This window comes from Mus caroli, unplaced genomic scaffold (genome assembly GCF_978045245.1).
Source record: "Mus caroli unplaced genomic scaffold, Mus_caroli_1 scaffold_15, whole genome shotgun sequence".
Classification (NCBI taxonomy): Eukaryota; Metazoa; Chordata; class Mammalia; order Rodentia; family Muridae; genus Mus; species Mus caroli.
Window position 1 is genome coordinate 53,944,644 of NW_028227270.1, and position 7,328 is coordinate 53,951,971.

Genomic DNA, 7,328 nt, shown 5'->3' on the forward strand with positions numbered 1-7,328 from the left:
AACTCAAGGCAAAACCCCACTGGGATTCTGAATATGTATCAATAGTATAATGTACCAATATGTGTACACATCTTAATTCTTCAAATTCTATAAAGTGAAATACATAATCTCTTGTATGACATTGTTCTAAGGTACCATGAAATATAATCTCTGTTCTTAGCTCAATATATGGTTTTCCTATGGGATGACATACTTATTTCTCAAGCCTTCATGGATCTGCAGGCAAATATGGTGTTGAAGAAGGAGCGGAGCATTATACATTTTGATCTGTAGGCAGTAAGCAGGGAATGTCTGTATTACTGCACATAGGTTGAGCATAAATAACCTCCTATTGAGCCAGGGAAATGTAAGTGCCCCCCCCCCAAAACAGACAGGAGCCAATCTGATGTAATTCACAGCATGGTCTTTATTCTATTTGAGCTACCTGCCCCCACAATGCACCGCCCTCATGCAGGACAGTTTGGGTGGTGGGGGAGCCCCAAATGGCTTTTGGGGCAAGGCTTTATAGTAAGCAGCAAGCAGGGAGTACATGTGCAAGCCTCTAAATTGGAAAGCTCCTGTGGCCTTTAACATAATTGGCTGGTGCTGGGAGTTGTATCATAAACTTAACTTCTGCTCCCCTCTGCATTGGTGGCTGTTAGGCAGGGGGTGGGATTGTAACCTGGGAGTGCAGGTTTGTTGGGGGAATAACCTGGAGACACTGGTCTTGTTGAGGGTGTAACTGGAAACTCTGGTCTTTGGGGGATTAGCCTAGAGACTAGAGCTATGCTCTGGTTTTGTTGGGGGGGGGGCAACTTGGAAACTAATGCTAGGTACCAGCCTGTTAGTTTACCTGAGTTCAAACTTAAGTCAGGGTTTCTAAAATGGAGTCTGAACTTAAGAGATTTGGCATCTCAGGCAGACCCAAATTAAAATTAGAATACCAGCAGCTACAGATGGAAAACAATTTTTATATAACGTAGATATTGGAGATGGTTGACCATGCCATTGTTCAGACTGCAACCAGACATCTGGGCATAGAAATCAACATCTGAAAAAACAGTGCACACAACCACCCCTCAACACCTGTCTCAGACTCAGGGGCACTGACTCAGGACAGAAGAACCTTAGAGTCACACATGGTTGGATGTGATGTGTGGATGCCGATGCCAAATCCTAACAACAGAGCCAGCCTTCTCGGTTAGCTAAAACAGCATACATTTCTAGATTTGTAATATTATCTGTACTCCAAAGACAATTGTTTTCTATAATGGAAAAATGGAAACAAAACCAAGAGTATCCAGGCTTCTTGGAGCATAAACCAAGGTAGAACACAGGAGTAAGGCAAAGCTATCTCAGGGATAGACGGAGTATCCTATCTCAAAGGAAGCAGACCCAGAGACCTAGCAGAACAGCAGACATTAGGACTCTGTAACTTGAAAGCCAGACAAATACACTCCTCTCCAACAGGGAAAATATGACCCCACACTGTTGGCCATTCACACCAACTGTGAGTAAACTTTGTATGCCCCCAAGGCAGGAATGTGGCCAGGCCCCAACCTGAGGAGCATCAGCAAGCAGGCCCTGCTCCCAGACTGGCCTAATGGCCCTAGTGATCATTTTCTAAGGGCTGTAACTGCTATTCTCATCCTGAGGTGGGAGTGGGTCCAGACTCTGCCCTACAAGAAGAAAAATCCCAGCAATCCCCAAACAGGAAAACCCATCAATCCCTGAGCTCCTCATGCTCAGAACTTGAAATCTCTCCAACCCTCACCCTGAAAAGCTCAGCCACGGAAACGCTCTCTACTCTAGGAAATACTATAGAAGCTCCCTACTGTTCAGTTCCCTGGTGCCTTCTGCTGGGAGCAAAGGCAGCCACCCCTAGATTTATCCCTCCAAGCCCTGGATTCAATCCTACCAATAAATCTCTTTTATAAGATTTGCTGCTGCTTGTGACTCTGTCATTGAAAGAAGCAAAGAAGGGAAGAAGCTAAGAAGTGGAGCAGGGATGAAGCTCCTGATACTCTCCCATGTAACACCTCTGCTGTCGAGGCTTCCTCTCAGAGCTATGTGGTTCCAGATCTCCCGTGTTTCAGGATACTCTTCCATCAGAACAATGCCCCACATCAGAACTGTTTAGTTCCTGGGCTTCTGTGTTTCAGGTTACCCTTCCATTAGGACTCTGTCCCACCAAGAGAACTGTGTGGTTCCCTGGCTCCCAAGTCACAGGACCCCTTCCCATCTGAGAAGGAATACCAACACACAGCCTCTGGACACAGTGAGTATGGGCTCTGGCCTCTATGGCCGGTAAGATTTCTGCCAATGGCCAGGTCCAGCAACAAGGTTCAGGTCCTAAGACAGGAAAGGGCCATTGGCACAAATGAAGACACTGATCACCTGTTGACTTTCAAGCAAGTGGTCCCAAATAGCTTGAGCCATCTTTATTTACCCAATCACAATCCTGCTCACTCAAGCAGTGACATGATTGGTTATTTGTTAAATCATTTACATTAGCTTTATAAAAACCCCATCATTACAAAAATCGCTCACTAGTTCCACTTCCTGCTTCCTGCTGGCCCAAAATGATTAGCTAGGCATGCCCTAGACGCATGAGCACATACCCAGAGGGTAGCAAAGGTGGTTACACAGTCATGCAAGGTAAGAGACAGATTAAACATTTGGGGGTATATGTCCAGTTATCACATATCACCCCTGTGTCATAATACTTTAATACTTTTTAATTGTAGAAAGACACTCATTGTACTCAGCGACCTTTCCTGATAAGCGCCTATCAATTCCTGATATCATCTTTCCAGGAACTGTGTTTAATTTCTGTTGATGATGCATAGTTGTAGCAGTGAATTGTTAATCTGCTTTGGCTCCAGGCAGGTTGCCCGTGCGTTGCACCTGCCCAAGAGCTCTGGATTCGAAAATGAAACACACATACACACACACCAGCTAATTTTATATTAATGGGTCACTTCTAAACCTCCCCATGGCTATCACAGACTCCCCTCCAGTATTCCATGCTTCACACTTTCTAAATCTATATTTTATCTTTGTTGCCCTGTTACCTTCTGAGCAGTCCACCCACCCACCTATAGGGCCGCTTTCCCTTTCCACTTACATTGCTGGATGATTTCTCTCTTGCAGCTCTTACATCTGATCCTTCTGCCCCCGAGCCATGGCAATTCTCTTCTCCTCCTTCTACCTCAGTCTTTACTTATGCAATCTAAAACTCCTGCTTGTTTCACCATGCCAAGCCAGTCACCTTTGTCCACTTTATTCCCAATCAAAGCCAACTTGGGGACTGGGAGCTGAATAAGACAAAGTATTAGAACCAATTCTCATCACATAGCTACCTCAGTTTAGGTCTCTGTTGATTAGACATAGCTTCCTCAGAACAGTTAGGCAAGCAGAGTCCACTGCTCTACACAACTGCCAGAGGCTTACTCAGTGTGACTGTGGCTATTGCTCCAGCAATACAATTATGTACCCCAAAATGTGTGATTAATGGTCACATCTGGAGAATCTATACAGGCAGAGAGAAGAGAAGAGGCTTTCCCAACACAATTGAGAAAAACAGAATCATACACAAGGCTTTTAGCATGAATGATCCTGCTCTTGCCTCTGACCAACAAACTAAAATTAAATATAGCTATGAGTATCGACAGCATGGCAAAAGTAAAGAGAGGATTGTAGTACATGAAACCTAGGGAATATACATAGAGGCCACCAAATTCCCCACAGATCCTCACCAAGTGGAGAGGGGTTTCTGTGGGCCTTGCCAAAGCAGAGTCCCAACACTGAAGCATTCGTACCATACACTGTTCCATGCAGGTGCTGCGTCTCCACCGCCAGATCTCCTGAGGTCTCAGAAAGGTAAAGAAATGCAGACCGGAAGCCCCACTCCTGCCAAGGATGCAGCTCTTGCTCAGGAGGCTCCTACAGTCACCACAGGCAGGTGGACAAGTCCTGCCTCCCTTACCTCAGGATGTGAGCACAAGAACGCAGAACCAGTCCAGTCTGCTCACCTTGCACGGGGTTCCTTTAAGGTAACTGCACACTTAGCAAACATCCAACAAATGTGTTTGGAGTATAAATAAGTGAGAAAAGCAATTGCGTGCTGGTTAATTTTTTCAACAATCGCTGCTGTTGGGATAGCAGAATGGATAATGAGTTTCAAGAGAGTGTCAAGTGAAGTGGAAACTTCAGGGTTCTTTGGAAAGTCAGTTGTGTCACATGGGGGTTTGCTGGGGCAAACATGTGAGGGAGTGTTTTCCTGAAGCAGACACAGGTGAGAGGACATTTTGCTAAAGCAGACACACGAAAGAACATTTCGCTGAAGCAGACATTTGTCAGGACTCCACAAAGAGAAATGCACCAAAAAAACTTGTGCTCCTGGGGCTGGAGAGATGGCTTAGTGGTTAAGAGCATTGTCTGCTCTTCCAAAGGTTCTGAGTTCAATTCCCAACAACCACATGGTGGCTCACAACAACCATTTGTAGTGGGATCCAATGTCCTCTTCAGGTATCAGAAGAGAGCAACAGTGTATTCACAGGCATAAAATAAATAAATATTTAAAAAAAAAGAAAAGAAAAAATAAAAACTGCTGCTGCCATGCTGCAGTTTCTTGTGGCTTCCACAGACTCAGGCTGATTGACAGAGTGATGTAAGCTGAGACAGACACACGCACTGAGGCAAGACATGTGCTGTGGCAAGACCCATGGAGGACTCATGATATTTGGAGGAAGTGTAGGACAGTGAAGGTTGGCTTGCTGGTGCAGCCGGCTGTGCAGTGCTTGTTGGTCTCAAGTCTTCAAGGATCTCAGCTTTACTGAGAGAGGCACAAGCAGAGAACTTCTGGCATACCTCCTGGGCCCTCGTGCTGATTTGGCTGAGGCCTAGCTGTTCCTGCCACTGCTGCTGATTTGAGTTTGCTATCCCGACTCCACCAAACTGGACTTCTGGTGTATCCAGGAAGTGTTTGAAAGTGGACTGAGCTGCCGCCGCTGAACTATCAATTGAACTGCTTGCTGACTTCCTGAAAATGCAGACGGGAGTTGCTCCAAAGAACCTTTCTTCACAAGTCCACTTGCCCCACATCCTCTTTTTCTCACTGCCTCTGGTGGGTGGTGTGCTAGAAGGGAGGGTAAAGTGCTTAAGGACCATCCCTAAAAGTAGACTTTGAAAAAAGAGTAAAGTTACAGTCAAGTGTCCTTAAGTTGAAAGGCCACTAAGTATGGGGCTGGACAAATGTTTTGTAAGTTTGAAAGAATTTTGGTGCCATGTCAAACAGGACATTCTCGGTGAGCGTGAAAACCAAAGAGGCATCAAGAGCCGCTGGGAGTTAGAAGAAATTAGTGACTCTTAAGATGATTTTCTTTCCCACACTATTGTATTACTTACATATTTTAAAGCACAACCGAGTCAGCGTGATTTCTTCAGGCTGTAATAAGATTAAAATTACAACATACAGACCAGAAAGGACTTGTAAGCCTAACATTTCTGTCACAGGCTCGACTTACATTCTCATAGCTCCTGTTGTGGATCTGACGGTGACGAGCCTGATTCCCCATGGCTGTCCTCCAGCCTCTGCATCTTTCTCCCATACTCTACTGTGGGTTCCCATAAACAAATTCAGCAACAGTAGCAATCACCCTACCTGAGTTCCAGGAATTCCTTCGCACAGACTTCTGGGAGATGTAGTCTGGATACTGTGACGTCACAGAGAACCATCTAGGAAATCCTCATAAGGCTTTTGGTTTGCACATGAGTCTTTCTCAAAATCGGGCAAGAGTCCCGCCCTGCTGTACATTCCTGTTGTGTCTCTAACACAGAGGTTGGTCCAGGAAAGCAGCACGGCCTGAAGGTCTATGGGGGTGAGGGGAGGGGGTGGGGGTGCACCTAGAAGAAAGCAGAGCAGTGCAGGGAAGTGGGCTGTGTATATAGTTAAAAACTTAAAGGTACCTTACTGAGCTAGCAGTTTTATACCTTAGTTCCTGCCTCTCTCTTTCTTCTTCGTTTTCTTCTTCTTCTTCTTCTTCTTCTTCTTCTTCTTCTTCTTCTTCTTCTTCTTCTTCTGGTATACATATTAGTTAATTGTAAAGGATAAATATTATATATGGGAGTTTCTTTTTTCTCCCTCTCTCTTTTTTAATAATCATTTTATTTGTTTACATTTCAAATGATAGCCCCATTCCAGTTTCTCTTTTGCAAAACCTCCATCCCAAACCCACCTCCCCTTTGCCTCTATGACTTTCTTTTTTGCTCTAATATTTTGACGATCTAAACAGGTGTTGTACTTCTATAGGCATCTCCTTCTTTAGGTTAGAAAAAATTTCTTCCATGCTTTTCCTGAAAATATTTTTCTCAGATTGCTTTTTTTTTTTTTTTTGGTTTTTCGAGACAGGGTTTCTCTGTGTAGCCCTGGCTGTCCTGGAACTCACTTTGTAGACCAGGCTGGCCTCGAACTCAGAAATCCGCCTGCCTCTGCCTCCCGAGTGCTGGGATTAAAGGCGAGCGCCACCACACCCGGCCAGATTGCTTTCTTATAGAGCCCAAGACTACTAGCCCAGGGATGGCTCTCCCACCCTTGATCACCAATTGAGAAAATGCCTTACAGCTGGATCTCATGGAAGCATTTTCTCAAGGGGACTACTTTCTCTGTGATAACTCCAGCTTGTGTCAAGTTGAGACACAGAACCAGCCAGTACAAACATCAAATTTGTTCAAACATGAGGCCTGAATTTTTTTCATCAGTGTTTTCCAGATAGGGTTGTTCTGTGTAGTGCTGACATTCCTGAAATTCACTCAAAAGACCAAGCTGTTCTGAAGTACAGAGATCCAAGTCTCTCTGACCCATAACTGTTAGAATCAAAGAAACATACCACCATAGGCCCCATAAATACTTTTAATTATATATATGTACATATATACATACATATATGTATATATACATACATTTTTATATATGTATACACACACATATATAATTTTACTAGCAGTGTGTGTGTGTGCACGTGCACACCTGTCTGTCTGTCTATGTCCCTGTGCTCCTCTCCTCTCTTCTACATGAGCTTCATGATGTCAAGAGTTGGGTTGGTCCTCTAGAACTGTGCTTGTGAGCCACGATGTGAATGTTAGAAAACGAACTCATGCTCTGTAAGAATTTAATTACTCTCAACTCCTGAACAATCTCTTTAGCTTACTGTAAGCATAGATTTTTAAAAGGAATTTGGCCAAACATCACATTGAATGGAGAATGTTTCTATGGGAGAAACTTAAAGTATTAAGTTACTATAAAATGATAGTGTAGGCAATAAAGCTAAAACTTTCAACATGGTCTA